The sequence below is a fragment of the Ahaetulla prasina genome, chromosome 8 (genome assembly GCF_028640845.1).
Source record: "Ahaetulla prasina isolate Xishuangbanna chromosome 8, ASM2864084v1, whole genome shotgun sequence".
Taxonomy (NCBI): domain Eukaryota; kingdom Metazoa; phylum Chordata; class Lepidosauria; order Squamata; family Colubridae; genus Ahaetulla; species Ahaetulla prasina.
Window position 1 is genome coordinate 88,234,780 of NC_080546.1, and position 20,368 is coordinate 88,255,147.

The window sequence follows — 20,368 nt, forward strand, 5'->3', positions numbered from 1 at the left end:
GTAGAGATATAGGAATTAAGCCGGAGTGGGCTGCTGGGGGTTCGCAGGGGTTCAAAAAAACCTCTAGCTAAGATTCTGTGCAGTTCGGAGAACCCCCCAAATCCTCCTCCTGGCTGGCCCTGCCCAGCCCACCCCGATTCTCACAGGAGTCCCCACGTGGCCTGTTTTGAACGCAGGTGTGCGCACGGACAAAAAACGGGCCTACTGGAAGTTCAGGGAGGCTGGAAATGGGCCCTCCCAGAGGCTCGATGAAAACCTCCGGAGCCCGGGGAAGGCAAAAACAACCCCTCCCCCTGCCGTGGTGCAGGAGGCCATCTAGGCCACGCCCACCATGGCCACGCCCACCCAGCAACTGAGCAGAGAACCCCTTGCTAAAATTTTTGAAGCCCACCCCTGAATGAAGCAAAAGCAGTAGACACAGCCTGACATCTGTCTGGATGACGGCTCCAGAACATAACTTGTCACATGCTGAGAAACTGGAAAAACAGAGTCCTTACCACACCTCTTCTGTATGACATATAATAGCTGTATCAGATGAACCAATTCATTACACGCTGGGCTGGCTGCGGCACCAAAATGCGCCACACCATTGGGCCACAGATCCCTTCACGGAGACTCTGGTCATAAGAGAAATTCTGATATTTAATGAGCCGATGAACCTTGGGGATGTAGAGCCTGATTAACTTACATCTTCCGCGGAAACTCAGAAACGTGGCATGTGCTTTTGAACGGTAGAGGCAGTCTCGGCTTACGACCCACCACGGACTCCTAAACATCTGTTGCTAAGTGAGGCGGTTGTTAAGTGAATTTTGCGCCATTGTAAGACTGTTTCTTGCTACAGTTGTTAGCAACAAGCTTCTTAAGTGAATCTGGCTTCCCCGTTGACTTCGCTTGTCAGAAGGGCACAAAATCAGTTGCCAAATTATGGTTATGTGCCCAAATTTTGATCACATAACCATAGGGATGCCCGAACGGTCGTTAAGTGTGAAAAAAATGGTTTTAAAAAATCACTTTTCCAAAGCCGTTGTAACTTTGAACGGACACTAAACGAATGGTTGTAAGGAGAGACTCATCACTATAGCAATCAAGACCAGGTACTGAAATACTCAGGTGGCGTTTAAAATGTCACACGACATCACTAAATAAAAATTAGGCATCAGGTTATTTAAAGCGTATCCTTGAATTCCCTCCGGTTTATAAACTTCAGACCGTTAAAATGGTATAAATCTTTGCGTGTTTTTTTTTAAAAAAATAATAATTTGTTTTTGTTTTATTCAGAGAGGAGAAGAAAAATGCAAATTCCAAAAAAAAAGAGAGAGAAATTTGATAAAAACAAAAGAAAGATAGACAAAACAATAAATAAATAAATAAATAAAATTAGATCCTTTGAAGCATTTTTTCCCCACCTGTTCCTAAATATTTTGAAATCACGGTTGCATGTGATGCAAATGTTTCATGTTCTCAGAAAAAAAAACAACTTAGTGACTATGAAATAGGGCATTGGTGGATATTAGATTAACAGAGTTGGAAGGGACCCTGTAGGCCATCTAGTCCAACCCCCGCCCAAGCAGGAGACCCTACACCATTTCTGACAGAGGGCAATCCAATCTCTACTTGAAAGGCTCCAGTGATGAAGCTCCCGCAACTTCTGAAGGCAACTTCTGTTCCATCAGTTGATTGCTCTCAGTGTCAGAAAAATTCTCCTTATTTCTAGGTTGAATCTCTCCTTGTTCAGTTTCTATCCGTTGTTCCTTGTCTGGCCTTCGGGTGCTTTGGAAAATACATGGAAAATATCCATAGTCCTAACCCATCCATCAACCAAGCCTTAGGGAGATGGCCAATGGTTATAGAATTTTGAACCATGGATGGAAGTCCTCAACTTAAGCCCACAATTGAACCCAAAGCTGAGGTTGCCAAGTGAGAAATTTGTTGAGCTCTGCCCCGTTGTGCGACTTTCCTTACCACTGCGGTTGTTCAATTAGTAACACGGTTGTTAAGTGAATCCGGCTTCCCGGTTGATTTTGTCAGAAGGTCACAAAAGAGGATCATGGGACACACACACACCCGCCCCCCGGGGACATTTGCAACCCTCGTAAATGTGAATCATTTGTCAAGTATCTGAATGTAAATTACATGACCCTGGGGATGCTCGCCGTGGATCGCAAGTGGGGGGAAATGGTTCTAAGTCACCTTTTTCAGCGCCGTTGTACCTTCAGTCACTAAGTAAACTGTTGTAAGTTGAGGACTACCTGTACACTTTCAGGGGGGGTAATAAGGTGTGCAAGGAAGGAGTAACCGTCAGAAGGTCATACGTCATGGCAAAGTGGACTCTTGATGACTTTATGGAGATTGAATTGACAAAACAGATCTCTACTGTCCTAACCACCCCATCGCCATCTCTTTGAGACCATTTCCTCTCTCTGACCACCTTAAAAGTTGCTTCCATCTCAACCTCAAATGAGAAAGAGGAAAGGAAAGAGAAGGATGGGCTCAGATCCATTTTTTTATCTGGGACTCTAGGATGCAGGCAACCTTTGGCCTCGGTCCTGGGTGCAAGGGACCCTCCCTCCCTCTTCCCTAGGGACTACACTCATTGCCAAATCCTCAAAAGACACTTTGGCTTGGCCCTGGGTTCAAGGGACCTTCTTCACTGTGGACTACGCTCATTGCTGTATCCTCCAAAAGACCCTTAGCCTCAGTCCTGGGTGCAGGCGACCCTCCCCTGTTCCCTACAGACTAGGCTCACTGCTGAACCCCCAAAGCTCTTGACCTTGGTCCTGGGTGCAAGGGACCCTCCCCCACTCTTCCCTGTGGACTACACTCATTGCCCAACTCTCAAAAGATCCTTGGCCTTGGTCTTGGGTGCAAGGGACCCTCCTCCCTGTGGTCTATACTCATTGCTGAACTCTCAAAAGACCGTTGGTCGTGGGTGCAAGGGACCCTCTCCCCTCTTCGGTACAGACCCTTGGCCTTGGCCCTGGGTGCAAGGGACCCTCTCCCCTCTTCTCTATAGACTAGGCTCATTGCTGAACCCCCAAAGGCCTCAGTCTCAGCCCTGGGTACAAGGGACCCTCCCTCCCTCTTCCCTATAGACTAGGCTCATTGCTGAACCCCCAAAGCTCTTGACCTTGGTCCTGAGTGCAAGGGACCCTCTCCCCTCTTCTCTATAGACTATACTCATTGCTGAACTCTCAAAAGACCGTTGGCCTCAGTCTTGGGTTCAAGGGACCCTCCTCCCTGTGGACTATACTCATTGCTGAGCTCTCAAAAGACCCTTGGTTCTTGGTGCAAGGGACCCTCTCCCCTCTTCTCTATAGACTATACTCATTGCCCAACTCTCAAAAGACCCTTGGCCTCGGTCTTGGGTTCAAGGGACCCTCCTCCCTGTGGACTATACTCACTGCTGAGCTCTCAAAAGACCCTTGGTTCTGGGTACAAGGGACCCTCTCCCCTCTTCTCTATAGACCAGTGGTTCCCAACCAGTGTGCCGCGGCACTAAGGGGTGCCGTGAGATCTTTTGAGGGTGCCGGGAACTTTTGAGCTACAGAGATTTTAAATATCTATTTCCTTATAAGGGTGCCGGGAACTTTTGAAAGGCTTTCCAAGGGTGCCTCAAACAAGAAAAGGTTGTGCCTCAAACAAGAAAAGGTTGGGAACCACTGCTATAGACTATACTCATTGCTGAACCCCCAAAGGCCTCGGTCTCAGCCCTGGGTGCAAGGGACCCTACCTCCCTCTTCCCTATGGACTACGCTCCTTGCCCAACCCCCAACCCCAAAAGCCCCTCGGCCTTGGGTGCAAGCAAGGGACCCCCCCTCCCCTCTTCTGTTCATCTCCTCTCCAGATCGGTGGCGGCTTGGGGCTTGCCTTGGTGGCCAAGGCAGGGTTGAGCATCAGCGAGCGTTTCCTCCTCTCAGGCCACCCCTCCCTTCCTGCCCTCGGGGCTTTTTTGGGGGGAGAGGCCGGGGGGGGGAGGGGGTGCAGTTGGCGTCTGCCGCCGCTGTTTTTGGTTTTTTGGGTTTGGGGTTTGTTTGTGTGGGGTTTTTTTTGGTGTTTTTTTTTTGCGCCGCGGCAGCTTTGCCTCGCAGGGCGGGCGTGTGCTCGGCTCTCTGGGTGTGCTTGTGTGTGTGCGTTGCGTGTGTCTCATTCCGAGGCGGGTGCCAGGTGCGGCTGACAGGCGGGGGAGGGAGGGAAAGGAAGGAAGGAAGGAGGGAAGGAGGGAAGGAGGCAGGGAAGGCAAAGGAGGACGGCGCGCAGCGGCAGCAGCTGGAAAGGCGAGTTTGGCAGCGGGGCGGCTGCAAGGGGGGTAATTAAAGCCGCCGGCTGGGACAGGCAGGCAGGCAGCATCGCTTCTGCCTCCCGGGGCCAAGCAGGGGCAGAGCCGGGGCTGTGCCCGACTTGTTTGTGTGCGAAGGAGGCGGCCCAGCCCAGCAGGGACTGCCGGCCGCGCCCCGACCCCTGGCTGGGCTTGCGGTGCGCGGAAGCCTCGCCCCAGCCAAGCCGGGGAGGGGAAGGGAGACGCCCTGCCTGCTCAGCCGGCTGAGTGATCGGCGCGCCCCGCCCGGACCCTCCCTGCCCGCCTGCCTGCCTGCCTGCCTCTCCCCTCCCCGCCCCTCTTAGTTACCCCGCCGGCCGAAGGAGCCTGGCACAGCCAGCCAGCCAGCCAGCCAGCCGGGCCGGCGTCATGTGACAGCGCTGCCTAGTGCCAGGAGCCCGGGTGGTGGTGGGGGGGGAAAGCCAAGCGCAGGAGGTGGCCCGCCTGCTGGAGAGAGAGAGAGAGACAGAGAGAGAGAAAGAGAGAGAAAGAGGGAGGAAGAAAAAAACCCCAAGGCGGCCCGAGCCCACCAGCCAGCCAGCCAGCCAGCCTCAGCAGCGCCAACTTCAGAGGTTGGTTGCTTTGACAAGTCCAAGTAAGTCCTGCCCGGGGAGGCGGCGGCGGGGGGGGGGAGGTTGGGGGGGGGGGGGAGATGAGGAGGAAGAGGAAGAAAGGGGAGGGAGGGGGTGCGAAGAAGGCTCAACTGGGACCAGGAGAATAGGGGACTTGGGAGGAAGAGGAGGAGGGGGAAGAAAAGGGAGGGAGGGGGTGCGAAGAAGGCTCAGCTGGGACCAGGAGAATAGGGGTCTTGGGAGGAGGAGGAGGAAGAAGAAGAAAGGGGAGGGAGGGGGTGCGAAGAAGGCTCAGCTGGGACCAGGAGAGAAGGGGTCTTGGGAGGAAGAGGAGGAGGAGGAAGAAAAGGGGGATCGCGAAGAAGGCTCAACGTGTCTGTTAAAAGGAGCAAGGGGTCTTGGAGGGCTCAAGGGGGAGGAAGAGGAGGAGGAGGAGGAAGAAGAAGAAGAAGAAGAAGAAAATGGGGGGCGTTGAGCGGAAGGCTCAACGTGTCTGTTGAAAGGAGAAGGGGGAGCGCTCCGGGGTGGGGGTGTGGGTGAGGAAGAGGAGGCGGGAGAAGAAAGGGGATCGCGAAGAAGGCTCAACGCGTCTGTTCAAAAGAGAAAGGGGGTCTTGGAGCGCTCGGGGAGGAGGAGGAGGAAGAGGAAGAAGAAGAAAGAGGGGAGGGGGTTGCGAAGAAGGCTCAACTATTACCCGGAGGAAAGAGGTCTTGGATGCTTGGGAGGAAGAGGAGGAAGAAGAAGGCTCTACTTGTCTATTGCAAGGAGCAAAGGGGTCTTGGAGGGCTCGGGAGGAGGAGGAGGAGGAAGAAGAGGAGGAGGAGGAAGAAGAAGAACGGGGGGGTCGCGAGGAAGGCGGGACGCGTCGATTAAAAGGGGGTCTCGGGCGGAGCAAGCGGAGAAGGGTCTCCGGGGGGACTCCGAGAAAGGCGAGCGCGGCTCTTTATCGACGTGGCGAGCTCGGGACGAAAGTGCCTCTCGCCACTTCGGTGGGAAATCTTGGCCGCTGCAAAAAGAGGGGGGGGTCTCAGAGCGGAGAGATCTTTCTCTCCCACTCCTCACCCCCAGAGCTGGTGGAAACTCGGGGGGGAAAGAGGGGGGCTTAGTGGGAGAACTGGGAGGGGGGAAACCAGCCAGTAGCCTTGGCCCCTGGGATCCCTGGCCGGAGGGACCATTATTCCCAGGGATCCCTTAATCTGCGATTGGCTGGGAGGAATGTGGGGGGTGGGGGCAAGAAAGATGTTTTGTTTTGTTTTTGTTTTAGGGTTCGGGAAATCTCGTTTGTCGGCGCTTTTTCCTCCCTTTTCTTGGCGGAGTTGGGTTAGGAAAGGCAAAGCCTTTGAAACAAAATTGCGGAGCTTTTTTGCAAAACAAAAATAAAAAAGGATGGCGCGATGCTGGATTGGACTGTTTGATCCCCCTCCCTCCCCATTCTTGGGATGGGGGAGGAGAGAGAGAGCCTTTGTGAGCTTCTTTTCCCCCGCCCCCCCATATGGGTGACCTGCTTTCTTGACACCCAATGACCCTTTTCAATTCCCAGGCCTTGAAGCGAACTTGAGAGAAATCGGTTTAAATCCTGGAGTTCCTGCTTTTTGTTCCTCTCTGTTAACACCCACTAAAATGAGGGTTGCGATTAATTTGGAAATCTGCAATTGTACTTCTGCTCCTAAATAAGGAGGGCATTTGATAGGGAAGGTGTCTTTTTAATTTATTTACTTAGAAACTGTATTTGCCACTCGCTTGGTCAGAATGAACACTCTCTTTAAGAGTTCTGTTGGAAATATGTGTTTTCATAAAAATACGATTTGGTCTAGTTTAGCGCCTTCGCTTCAAAACACTTATGTCTTGCCATGGAGATACTGTGTTGTGGTTTTATATTCCTCACACACACACACACACTTTATTTATGGCACCGGTATTGATTTGTATTAAAAACGGCATTAATAATATTGACGTAACACCCCTAGAAATGCGAGAACGATGTGTAAATAGTGCAACTTTTACACCAAATTGGAAAAGACATCAATATTTGACTTCTATTTTTTTTTTCTCCTCTCCAAATATACTGCTTTCTGGGTGTTTAAGAAAAGTGTAATATTGCTTATTTGGAAGGCCTGTGAGATGCAGACTTTGGAGTGAGGTGTTATCATTTGAACATAATTCAGACTCCCGCTTCTTGAATATATTAAACACTTCCAGGTGACAAAACTTCAAATGTGTTTCGTTCTTGATGCAGACATTTGTCAAAGGAGGGGGGAGGAAATTCACTCTCTTCTAAATTGTTGTTATCATTTGGCCATTCATTGTCGTTTTAAGTTCTTTTTTGTGTGGCTGTAAATGTCACTGGGCTCGGGTGTTTTTTTTCCCCAGTTTCTGGGGAAATGTAAACTTTGTATTGAAGTCATTAGCACATTGAGTCACCGTTTTTAACTTGTAAACTTTTCTTCTGCTGTCATAAAGATTGTTTTGTTTGTTTGTTTGGCATCGTAGAGTAGTTTTCAAAGTTTGCCGAAGTGTTTGACCAATCCTTAACCACAGACTTGATCAAAACTAGGTCCTATCAATCTAATGTTACAACTGCGTTTAGGCTCAAGGCAATTAATATATTTTGTTTGTGCTTGTGTGGCACTGATACTTCCCACCTGATAGGATTTGTGTCACACAGGCACACAGTAGACAAAATACACAATCAAGTGAACCAGCAAGTTCAGACTTCTTAAGTTTGGCTTTTCCTGAATGCTGTACTGATAAAGAAACTTGACATGAAAATAAACTCAAGAGAAAAGAGCGATTAATAAAGAAAGAAAGCTTATTCTTCGGCCCTAACGCCTTTCTTTTTTTACAAGTAGTCAGAACTAACACTCTGACCTGTTATGTAAAAGAAAATCTATTTTCTTTTCCTGTCTAGATATTTTGCCCCAGATCCCTCCCACCCTTCTAGTTATAATAACTATACTGTTGTTCAGGTGAAGGATAATGTAATCTACAGGGCAACGGGGTTAGGGGAAAAACTGGGATATTTCTTTGAAAGGAAAAAAAAAAAAGAGGCAAACATATTAATCAAAGGTTACAGCCGCTGTGCATATATTTACTTTGGGGTAAGCTGCATTTTAGCCCAGTTTGACTCGGTTCCAAATAAACGTGTACTGCATGTGATTCCCCGAGGCCCAACATTTGTCCTTACTATTAATTTAAGAGCTGGAGCCACCTAGACATAATCTAAGATGTTTTCCATTTCTGAATAGCTGAGAAAGCGCGGGCTTGACTGGTAGTCTATGGCGGTGGTAGAGGCTGGGGGTTGAAAACTTTGCTCCAGTCCTCTGGTGGTGTCACGTTAAACTAGTGCAAAGCGAAGAAAAATTGTGTGCCGTGTGTGGCTTGAGGGTGTGATGGTTAAACATCAGCGTTGTAAAAACAATGCAGAGCGTAGACATCGCTTTTTAAGAAGAGCCCCGGTGGTTGATTGTGATAGAAGCGTACTGAACGTCAAGTGGATTTAGAAATGGTATTTGCTCCTAAACGGTGGTTAATCCCTTGCGATGCTTGGTTTGGACAGAGCCGGCTTCGTAACTAGCACGTGTAGTGTTTGATTACAACCGTTCGTTTAGTGACCGTTCCAAGTTACGACAGCGTTGGGAGGAAAAAAAACCATGATTTATGACCGTTTTTTTCGGAAAGTTTTGGGCTCAATTGTTAAGTCGAGGACTACCGGTATTTGAGTTATACGGCTTATTTCAAACAAACGAACTGAGAGGAAACATTTATCGTTCAGTCCCAAACCTCAGTGAATAAAATCCAATAAAGCTTACGAATTTCTCAAACGCAACTTAGAACAAGACGGATCAATGGTGTCATATCAGTGTGCGGCTATCACGAAATAGCTGTTGTTCATTTACATTATAAGCAAAAATTTGGGTAAAAGTATTAAGTATCATCCTATCTCGTTAATACACCATTAGATCCCAGATCTATAAATCAGAAAATGTCCAGAAAGTTGACCGTGATAAACTATTGTTATCTTGCAGGTAAAAAAAACGACATGGGCATCTTTAGATTTGATGGTGGCTTTGCCTATAGTTACTCCATAATACCATATACTTTAATTGTGGCATTATCCCCAGAGAAGAAAGATTCTTGTATTGAACTAATTTGCATGAATAGATGTAGTAAGGTAGGCAGAAGCGGGACAGCCGTTTGTCTGAAACGATGATGGGGTTTCCCGCTCGAGTAGGGGGTTGGACTAGAAGACCTCCAAAGGCCCCTTCCAACTCTCTCCTTCTGTTAGCCCTAAAAACAACGCTCTATTTTTTTTTTTAATTTAATTTTATTTGTAAACGTAACCCGAATCAAACTCTGCACTCCGACGGCATCTAGTTCATTGTTTTAGATTTGTTGTTGTTGTTTTAAAATAAATTTATTTATTTGGAAGTCGCTTAAATATTTTGAGCAGCTCTGTGGGCGGAGCGGAAGAAGCGCATCCAATTGGGTGGTGGCGGCTGGTGTTGCCTCCTGTAGAGATACTCCACCCGGTTCCCTACAGATAGAGGCTGTTGTTTGGATACGTCTTCGGTCACCAACGGCTGATTTTTTTGTGTGGTGGGTTTGTTTGTGGCGGAAGCCATCCGCACCCCACCCCACCCTTTCTCCGGGAAAGGAAAGGTCCAGGAAAGGTCAGCTAGATGTTTCTCTGGCCTTCCTTTCTTCCTTTCAAGAGAGAGAGAGAGAGAGAGAAAGAGAGCCACTAGCACTGCTTCCTGTTCTTTGTTTCAAGGCCGGGTTTTGCGTCACACATTCCAAGTAGCATATGTGTGTTCTTTCCTGTTTCAAGCTGTTTTCTGGCTGATCAGTAGCCCAGACCTGTCCTCTTGTCACTGCCCCAACAACGTTCAGTCTCCACCCAGCTGAATTATCATGTCTCCGCACACACTCCAGATTGCTTAAAAAAAACCCGCCTGTGTTATGTCACCGCCAAGAGCTGGTCTTAACCTTTTCACTCGGCCAATCTTGTTTATCTTAGAGTATCCGAGCAAGGAGAGATTATTTTCTGGATTGGATTTTTTTTGGGGGGGGTGGGGAGGGGGGGAGGTTTGGGGGAGGGAGAAAAGGCGTAAAGGTGGTGCTTTTTTTAAAAAAAAAATAACGCAGAGAGGTGGTGATGTATTTGGGGAAATTACTAACCAGAGCATATAAAACATTTGCTAGACCAATTCTAGAATACAGCTCACCAGTTTGGAACCCTCACCACATCTCTGACATCAATACAATTGAACTTGTCCAGAAATATTTTACAAGAAGAGTTCTCCATTCCTCTGAAAACAACAAAATACCTTATCCCACCAGACTTAAAATCCTAGGCTTAGAAAACTTGGAACTCCGTCGCCTTCGACAAGACCTAAGCTTAACTCACAGAATCATCTATTGTAATGTCCTTCCTGTTAAAGACTACTTCAGCTTTAATTGCGATAATACTAGAGCAACCAATAGATTTAAACTTAATGTCAACCGCTTTAATCTAGATTGCAGAAAATATGACTTCTGTAACAGAATCATCAGTGCTTGGAATACTTTACCTGACTCTGTGGTCTCTTCCCATAATCCTAAAAGTTTTATCCAAAAACTTTCTACTATTGACCTCACCCCATTCCTAAGAGGACCATAAGGGGCGTGCATAAGCGCACAAATGTGCCTACCGTTCCTGTCCTATTGTTTTTCTTTTCTTCTTCCTATATATATGCTTATACCTCCTTATATTTACCCATATATGTGTTTATTTACTATATAATCTTTTTGTATGATACCTACATATATTGTTGTGACAAAATAAAATAAATAAATAAATAAATCAAATCAAATCAAAGGGAAGCCGTTCCCTAGGGGAGTGATGGCGAACTGTTTTTGGCACCTAAACCGGAATGCGCAAAGCTGTTGGAACAGAGGTGGGTTTCAGCAGATTCTGACCAGTTCTGGAAAATCAGTAGCGGATATTTTGAGCCGTTCGGAGAACCGGTAGTAAAAATTCCGACTGGCCCCGCCTCCGTCTGCCTCCCAAGTCCCAGCCGATTTGGAGGAAATGGAGATTTTGCAGTAACCTTCCCCCTGTCACGCCCACCAAGCCACGCCCACCAAGCTGGTGCCACACCCACCAAGCCACACCCACAGAACCGGTAGTAAAAAAAAAATTGAAACCCATCACTGGTGGATGTTTGCAAACTGGAGCACCGGAAACCCAAAGACCACCTAGCCGGTGCGCGAATGCCTGATTTTTTCAGACCGTTTTCAGACTGTTTTTCAGGCAATTTTCAGACCATTTTTTTCGGACCGTTTTCAGACCATTCTCCGGCGCTTCAGCACCCGCGAAGATTTAGCTGGCTGGAACACATGCGCCTGCCAGCAACCAGAAGAGCAGCTGACGATGGCGTGCATGTCCCACAGAGAGTGCTCCGCGTACCATAGGTTCGCCATGACGGCCCTAGGTTATATGCGTGCGTAATTTCTACCGTGAGTCGGCAACGCTGCTTTTATTCAAATTGTCTTTTATCCGCGCCACCGGTTCAATAATAAAAGAATAAACCCGCTCCCTGGCCAAGTTTTGTGAACACTTCCTCCCCCAAACGGTTGCTAATGGCTTTGGTTCTTAGGGGATGGTTTTTGAGGTTGTTCGCGTTATCGCTCGTTGTTGTTGTTTTTATCGGTCCACGAGACTGACCAGACAGACGGACATTTATTCTGTTCGCCCGTCTGTCTGTCCGGTCGGCCTCAAGTTTGCGAGTTTTCCAGCCATCGTTTCCGATTGTCATCAACATCGACAACGGTGATCTTTGGCACCTCCTGACAGCCACTATATTCATAACATAACATAACAACAGAGTTGGAAGGGACCTTGGAGGCCTTCTAGTCCAACCCCCTGCCCAGGCAGGAAACCCTACACCATCTCAGTCAGATGGTTATCCAACATTTTCTTAAAAATTTCCAGTGTTGGAGCATTCACAACTTCTGCAGGCAAGTCGTTCCACTTATTAATTGTTCTAACTGTCAGGAAATTTCTCCTTAGTTCTAAGTTGCTTCTGTCCTTGATTAGTTTCCATCCATTGCTTCTTGTCCTGCCCTCAGGTGCTTTGGAGAATAGCTTGACTCCCTCTTCTTTGGGGCAACCTCTGAGATATTGGAAGACAGCTATCATGTCTCCCCTAGTCCTTCTTTTTATTAAACTAGACATACCCAGTTCCTGCAACCGTTCTTCATATGTTTTAGCCTCCAGTCCCCTAATCATCTTTGTTGCTCTTCTCTGCACTCTTTCTAGAGTCTCAACATCTTTTTTACATCGTGGCGACCAAAACTGGATGCAATATTCACGAGACAAGGAAACTGAATTTCGGAATGCAGGATAGGAAAAAATAAATCAAAGGTGTGTCGGAATTAGGAAGGCAAAAGTCGGTATTTAGTTCAGTTCAGATTCTGCACTGGGCCCTGTCTGTTCATCAGAGATGGTTTAAGACTCTTCAGAAAAGATCGGTTTTTTCCTAATAACAGAAAATGGTAGTAGGCTTATTTAACCAGAAGCACTCCTTGTTGATACAGCGTGGCCTATCAGATGAGGAAAAATACCACACATTCACAACGAAAGCAAGCAAGCCGAATGTGCTGAAGAGGAAGTTCGGAGTGAGATCTTGAAAAATCTACATTATTATGCTCGGGTGTTGCTAGTAAATGAGCTGAGGGTGCATTTTGTAGGCACCGCTTCTTCCTGGAGACTATGATTATTTATAAATCTGTGAGACCAAGGAAGACATTTTATGGCTGAGGCGATGTCCCCAGTCAGCTGTAATACCATGCTATTAAAATATTAATTTCCTCACCCGGCTTTGTGAGGATTCCAAAAAGTAAAACGTAACGAAAATTGAACGTTTTTGTGCACAGAAGGGAAGGTTGCAATTGTCTGTATTTTTCCCCACACACATACATTAAAAACTAACTTATTCAAGGAAACTGCATTTTTTCCATTATTGGACAAGAAACAGCTGAAAGAATATCGATAAATAAATGGCTTAAATTACTTCACCTTGCTTTTTTTCGCTCATAGTTACAATGGTACTGGAAAAAAACGTGATTTATAAATGTTTTTCACACTTGCGACCGGAGCAACATCCCCATGATCCATATTTGGACGCTTGGCCACTAATTCACATTTATGATGGACGCAGTGTCCTGCGGTCATGGGATCCTCTTTTGCGAGCTTCCGACAAGCCAAGTCATTGGGGAATCTGATTCCACTTAACAAACGTGTTATAACTTAAGCACTGCCGTGATTCACTTAACAAACGGTGGACCGTAAGATGTAAAATGGGGCAAAACTAAGGTCTCACTAAGTAACCGGTATTTTTGGGCTCAATGTCAGTGGTAAGTCAAGAACTACCTATAGCTCCATGGCATAGGGCCGGGTTATTTACGGGACCGCCTACTGCTACCGAATACCTCTCACCGGCCCGTGCACGCTCTCAGAGAGGGACTCCTCAGGGTGCCGTCAGCGAGGCAATGTCGTCTGGCGACGCCCAGGAGAAGGGCCTTCTCTATGGGGGCTCCCACCCTCTGGAACGAACTACCCCCAGGACTTCGTCAACTTCCGGACCTCCGAACCTTCCGTCGCGAGCTTAAAACACACTTATTCATCTGCGCAGGACTGGATTAGATTTTAAATTTATTGGTTTTAAATGGGTTTTATTATTTATATTGTTTTTAAATATTCGGCCTTGTAAAATAAGTTTTTTAATTGTGATTTTAATCTGTATTTTTTTATTTGCCTGTGAACCGCCCTGAGTCCTTCGGGAGATAGGGCGGTATATAAATTTGATTAATAATAATAAAATAATAAAGTATCTTTTGCGCTGTGCTGTCCCGGTCCAGAGTAAGAAGTTTACGTGGAGTAGCAGGTGTCTATGTTTACAGGCGTTTGAGCAGGTTATAAGGTGTGTTTGTGTGCGAGGGAAAGCTCAGGATGGCAGGTGTGGCCACCAGATCGCGCTGCCGTGTTGTTTCTGTGACCCACAAAAAAATCTTCGTGACATTCTTGGGGAATCATAGGTGAAGGATGTAGTTGGAGGCAGATCAGATTATGGGTGTAGTCTAACAGAGATTGTTTCACACACACGTGTGGCGGCCTCTTGCTTGCTCCATTCAGTCACATGGAGCTCTTCCGGTGATCGGAGCTGGATGCAAACTTGACCTCAGATTTAACAGATTAACAAGAGTTGGAAGGGACCTTGCAGGTCATCTAGTCCAACCCCCCACCCAAGCAGGAGACCCTACACCATTTCTGACAGAGGGCAGTCCAGATTCTTCTTGAAAGCTTCCAGAGATGAAGCTCCCACAAATTCTGAATGATAACAGAATAGTAACAGAATCTCGGAGTCGGAAGGGACCTTGTAGGTCATCTAGTCCAACCCCCCCTCTCCCATCCAAGCAGGAGACTTTACATCATTTCTGACAGATGGCACTCCAATCTCTTCTGGAAAGCTTCCAGCGATGAAGCTTCTACAATTTCTCAAGTTTTTTAACCTAATTCATTTGAAGCTTGGGGCTTGCCGTATTTCCCCACTAAAAGTGGTGCAGTTACCGGTAACTGGATTTTTTTTTTTCTGGCCATTTATACGATACACTAAACAAGGAGTCTCCAACCCTGGCAACTTTGAAGACTCATGGACTTCAACTCCCAGAATTCCCCAGGCTGCCTGGAGAATTCTGGGAGGGCTTTTTTTGTTTACATTTATATCCCGCCCTTCTCCGGAGACTCAGGGCGGCTTACAGTGTATAAGGCAATAGTCTCATTCTATTTGTATATTTACAAAGTCAACTTATTGCCCCCCCAACAATCTGGGTCCTCATTTTACCTACCTTATAAAGGATGGAAGGCTGAGTCAACCTTGGACCTGGTGGGACTAGAACCTGCAGTAATTGCAGGTAGCAGTTGAAACCCACAGGTCTTAAAAGTTGTCAAAGTTGGACGCCCCTGTGCTAAACCACAGTTTGGACAGTCCACCTTATTTATTTATTTATTTATTTATTTATTTATTTATTTATTTATTATTTAAATTTCTATACCGCCCTTCTCCCGAAGGACTTAGGGCGGTTTACAGCCAAAATCAAACAATCAATATAAAAGTTAAAACCAGTTTAAAAACAAAAATTCAAGATTGGCTGGACCATTTAAAACCAATAAAAACCAATAAAAACCCCCATTAAAACTATTAGCCCAGTCCTGCGTGATGGAACAAAAACGTCTTCAGCTCGCGTCGACAGGTCCGGAGATCAGGGAGTTGGCGGATCCCTAGAGGTAGCTCATTCCAGAGGGTTGGTGCCCCCACAGAGAAGGCCCTCCCCCTGCGGGTCGCCAGCCGACATTGTCTGGCCGACGGCACCCTGAGGAGACCCTCCCTATGGGAACGCACTGGTCGACGGGAGGCCGCCGGTAGCAGCAGGCGGTCCCGTAAATAACCCGGTCCTATGCCATGGAGCGTTTTAAAGGTGGTAACCAACACCTTGAATTGCACCCGAAAGACCACCGGAAGCCAGTGCAGCCTGCGCAGGAGGGGTGTTATAGGAGAGCAACGAGTCGCTCCCTCTATCACCCGCACCTTACTTGAACAGCATATGGAATCCTACTGGCTGGCAAATTGCAAGTCAATAAGCAATGTTTAGCTGAAGAGAACTTTGAGCCTTAAAGTTGGCTTGTTTAATCGAACCACAGGGAAACGTAGCGATAGTCCAAAAACTGAATGACACAACATGGAAGTAACTGTGTTTTTTTTCTGAACTGTACAAAAGAGAATCGGTTAGCAGGCGGGGCTTGTTGCAACTTGCTGCTATTTGTGCTTGTCGATCTAAGCCAGGGTTTTGCAGAAGGGATGGGCAGAATACAGGTATCTATAGCTGATCTTGGGGAAAGTAAGAAAGGGAAGGAGGGAGGGAGGAGGGAGGAGATGGATGGATGGATGGATGGATGGATGGATGGATGGATGGATGGATGGATGGAAGAAAGGAACGAAGGAAGGAAGGCGTACTGGGCAAAAGAAGAAACAATGGTGGGAGGGAGAGATGGAAGGAATGAAGGAATGAGGGAGGGACGAGAGGGATGGATGGATGGATGGAAGGAAGAAAGGAAAGGAAGGAAGGAACGCATAATAGGGAAAAGAAACTGGTGGGTGAGGGGAAGGAAGGAAGGAGTAGGGAGGGAGGGAGGGACAAGAGGGTGGGAGGGAGGAAGAAAAGGAAGGAAGGAAGGAAGGCATAATAGGAAGGGAAGGATGAGAGTGTGGGATGGGTGGAAAGAAGGAAGACATAATGAGGAAAAGAATGAACACAGGAGGGAGGGAGGGAGGAAGGATGGATGGATGGAAGGATGGATGGAAGGAAGAAAGACATAATAGAAGGAAGGAAGGAAGGAAGATTAAGGAGTGATTAGAAAAGGAGGTTACATTGCCAACTTAGAAAGAAGGTTAAAAAAAAAACCTCAAAATAATACCTACCAGGTACTTAATTTTTTATTTTTTTAGTATAAGATGAGACAGGCAGAAACATAGCCGCGCCGTCAATATTGTGTTAATTTGCCTTTCAACAATAGACTAGCGTTTCTGGAGTCCCTACAACCGCTCGCTCTCTCCATCTGGCCTACTTCGAAGGCCAGCAGAGGCGTCGTCGGAAGACGAGCAGATGAATCGCGATGGAGGCTTGACCAACGTCGCGTCTCCTTTTACCCAAACTTGGAATGCTTGCCAATTCCGGCTCACCTGCAGCAAAGAGTAGAAAACCATGTTTCTCTTCCTCGTGAGACCGACGGTTCTACCTGGTTGGACTTCGCCTGTCACACAGGCGTCAGGCTCTTGAAAACGTTGCGGGCAGCCATTTTGCAGGACTGCCGTAAGTTGCAAATAGCCATTTTCTCATAACATTTCTCTAACAAGTCGTCCTGGATTTACATTCAAAGCTGGCCGTTCCAAGTTGGGCCGGTAGTGGGGAAAAAGTGATTTATGAACGTTTTCCACCCTCACGATCGTTAAGGCATCCCTGCCGTCATGGGATCCAAATTCGGGATGATGGGCCACCGACTCATATTTACGACGGTTTGCGGTCATTGGGAAAGCCAGATTCACTTAACAACCCATGCTATTCGCTCAGCAACTGCAGTGATTCACTTAAACAAACGTGGCAAGAGAAATTGTACAATGTGCTCGCTTAACAAATGTCTCACTCAACAGCATAAATTTTGAGGTCCGTTGTGGTCATAAGGTGAGGACTAGCTGTATCCATTATCGGCAGAGCTGTGGTAAGCCAGAGTCCCATGATCATGGGGCTTTGCATATAGTCATTGAGTGTGACCACGTAAACACAAGGGCCTTCGGATTTTAGAATCAGATGATAAGTACCTCCGGGAACGTCTGTTGTAACTTTGGTCTCTAGGCAGCTGGTTATAAGGTGAGGACTTCACGAATGCCAGTATAAAATGTATTTCTTTCACGACTCTGAAATTTGTCATGTCATGTCATTTCATTGCCGTCCTCTTTTGCCCTGGTACTTCTCTTTGAGATAATGTTGATTCTGTCCATTTTATTTAAGGAGACCCGTATTTGAAGATTTCTTGTTTTTTCAATTGTTGTTGGTAGTTGCGACCCCATGGACCACGTTCCTCCAAGCCTTCCTTTCCTCTACCATCCTCTGGAGTCCATTTAAGTGCACGCCGACTGCTTCAGTGACTCCATCCAGCCACCTCGTTCTCTGTCGTCCCCTTCTTCTTTTGCCCTCAATCTTTCCCAGCATTAGGCTCTTCTTCAGGGAGTCCTTCCTTCTCATTAGGTGGCCCAAGTATTTCAGTTTCATCTTCGGGATCTGGCCTTCTAAAGAGCAGTCAGGGTTGATCTCCTCTAGGGCTGATTTGTTTGTTCGGCTTGTAGTCCAAGGGACGCGCAGGAATCTTCTCCAGCACCAGACCTCAATTCTTTGGTGCTCAGCCTTCCTTATGGTCCAACTTTCACAGCCATCCATTGCAACTGGGAAAACCAGAGCCTTGACTATACGCACTTTTGTTGGCAGGGTGCTGTCTCTGCTTTTTAGTTCGCTGTCTAGATTTGCCATAGCTTTCCTCCCCAGGAGCAAGCATCTTTTAATTTCTTAGCTGCAGTCCCCATCTGCGGTGATCTTGGAGCCCAGGAAAATAAAATATGTCACTACCTCCATTTCTTCCCCATCTATCTGCCACGAATTGAGACGGCCAGATGCCATGGTCTTAGTTTTTTCAATAACTGTTACTAATTTTTTTTTAAAAAGATTTATCAGTTAGAATAGAATAGAATTTTTATTGGCCAAGTGTGATTGGACTTTATCTTGGTGCATATGCTCTCAGTGTACATAAAATTTCTGTGATTTAAATTTATTTATTTATTTATTGAACGCATATTAATGCGTGTTGTGGAGAGATCGGCCTAAAAGATATTGAATGTATTCATCCCATTAATATTAATAATGATTATATTATTTATTATTATTATTATTATTATTATTAAAAATGCACCAGTACCGTATATGTGGTACCTTGCTCAATAGTAGTACCTGTGAGAGGGATCTTGGAGTCCTAGTGGATAACCATTTAGATATGAGCCAGCAGTGTGCAGCAGCTGTTAAAAAAGCCAACACAGTTCTGGGCTGCATAAACAGAGGGATAGAATCAAGATCACGTGAAGTGTTAGTGCCACTTTATAATGCCTTGGTAAGGCCACACTTGGAATATTGCATCCAGTTTTGGTCGCCACGATGTAAAAAAGATGTTGAGACTCTAGAAAGAGTGCAGAAAAGAGCAACAAAGATGATTAGGGGACTGGAGGATAAAACATATGAAGAACGGTTGCAGGAACTGGGTATGTCTAGTTTAACGAAAAGAAGGACTAGGGGAGACATGATAGCTGTGTTCCAATATCTCAGGGGCTGCCACAAAGAAGAGGGAGTCGGGCTGTTCTCCAAAGCACCTGAGGGTAGAACAAGAAGCAATGGGTGGAAACTGATCAAAGAAAGAAGCAACTTAGAACTAAGGAGAAATTTCCTGACAGTTAGAACAATTAATAAGTAGAACGACTTGCCTTCAGAAGTTGTGAATGCTCCAACACTGGAAATTTTTAAGAAAATGTTGGATAACCATCTGACTGAGATGGTGTAGGGTTTCCTGCCTGGGCAGGGGGTTGGACTAGAAGGCCTCCAAGGTCCCTTCCAACTCTGATGTTATGTTCTGTTATGTTAATCCCATTCAAACCTAAAGGGCAAAATCCTATTTAGGTTTTGCCCTCAAATAAAATTGCTTTGGAAATTTTTTTTTCATAAATTCAGGTAGTCCTCGACTTATGACATTTCAATTGCTGAGAGAGAGAGATTTCTTAAGCGAATTTTATCCCAGTTCACGACCTTTCGTGACGCAGTTGTTAAATGAATCACTGCAATTGTTAAAAGTTAGTAACTCGGTTGTTAAGTGAATCTGGCTTTCCCATCGACTTTGAAGGCCGCAAAAGGGGATCACATGACCCCGGGACACTGCAACCGTCATAAATATGAGTCAATTTATTCAACGCCAAGCGTCTGAATTTTAATCACGTGACATGGAAATGCTTCGGTGGTCGTAAGTCTGAGGAAAAAAAATCACTTTTTCAGTGCCGTTGTAACTTCAAACGGTCACTAAATGAACTGTCGTAAGTGGAGGGTCACCTGTATTGTATAAACTTGTGTCAAATGGATAAATTATGGAGAATACACAAATGTATGTAAAGTAGGCGAATTTTATGAAAATTAAGTACATTTGAATTTAACAGATTTGGATATCTCCGATACCCGTTGCCTTCCAAATACAATAGAATAAAATAGAATAGAATAGAATAGAATAGAATAGAATAGAATAGAATAGAATAGAATAGAATAGAATAGAATAGAATTTTTGATAGTCCAAGTGTGATTGGACACACAAGGAATTTGTCTTGATGCATAGGCTCTCATTGTGCATTAAAGAAAAGATACATTCATCAAGGATCATAAGGATCATAAACTTAATGATAATCATAGGGAACAAATAAGCAATCAAATCAAATTAGGAAACAGTCAATATAAATCTTAAGGGTACCAGCAACAGGTTTACAGTCATATAGTCATAAGTGGGAGGAGATGGGTGATGGGACCGATGAGGAGAGTAATAGTAGTGCAGACTTAGTAACTAGTTTGACAGTGTTATTTGTTATTTGTAATTATTTGTTTAGCAGAGTGATGGCGTTCGGGAAGAAACCGTTCTTGTGTCTAGTTGTTCTGGTGTGCAGTGCTCTATAGCGTCGTTTTGAGGGTAGGAGTTGAAACCGATTATGTCCAGGATGTGAGGGGTATGTAAATATTTTCCCAGCCCTCTTTTTGACTCGTGCAGTATACAGGTCCTCAATGGAAGGCAGGTTGGTAGCAATTAGTTTTT

General features: G+C 46.1%; 1 protein-coding gene across 1 annotated transcript in view; it reads left to right on the forward strand.

Annotated features, from left to right (window-relative positions):
• The first annotated feature begins 4,297 nt into the window (after positions 1-4,297).
• Positions 4,298-20,368, forward strand: part of KLF3 (KLF transcription factor 3) — a 50,862-nt gene continuing 34,791 nt past the window's right edge. The window contains exon 1 of the mRNA XM_058193831.1: positions 4,298-4,910. The gene's annotated coding sequence lies outside the window, so the exon portion shown is untranslated. The remainder of the gene's footprint in view (positions 4,911-20,368) is intronic.